The sequence below is a fragment of the Sinocyclocheilus anshuiensis genome, unplaced genomic scaffold (assembly GCF_001515605.1).
Source record: "Sinocyclocheilus anshuiensis isolate Anshui unplaced genomic scaffold, SAMN03320099.WGS_v1.1 scaffold3089, whole genome shotgun sequence".
Taxonomy (NCBI): Eukaryota; Metazoa; Chordata; class Actinopteri; order Cypriniformes; family Cyprinidae; genus Sinocyclocheilus; species Sinocyclocheilus anshuiensis.
In genome coordinates, this window is record NW_015555948.1 from 28,581 (window position 1) to 29,006 (window position 426).

Below are 426 nucleotides of genomic sequence, written 5' to 3' on the forward strand. Positions count from 1 at the left end.
ATATCAGGAAGGCGATTAGCACATCCTCAAGTTATGCAGAGGTCAGACAGATTCGACCGCAATTTCAAAAAGAAGATACGATCTCTGCTTTTGAAGAAATTTATAGCAAAATTTTGGAAAAAATAATACAGCACCTTAAATCGTCAACCTGCTATCTTGTCACACTTCCCACATATTTTTTCAAAAGTGTGCTTAACCGTTTAGAAGCAGATCTCGTAGAAGTGGTGAACGCCTCACTTCTTTCTGGGACTTTTCCAAACTCCCTGAAAACTGCAGTTGGTAACCCCCTCCTGAAAAAGAGCAATCTTGATAACACCATATTGAGCAACTATATAGACCAATATCAAATCTTCCTTTTACAGGCAAGATTATTCAAGTTTAAGATTAAGGTAGTTTTTAAGCAGCTGAACAACTGCTTAAAATCAA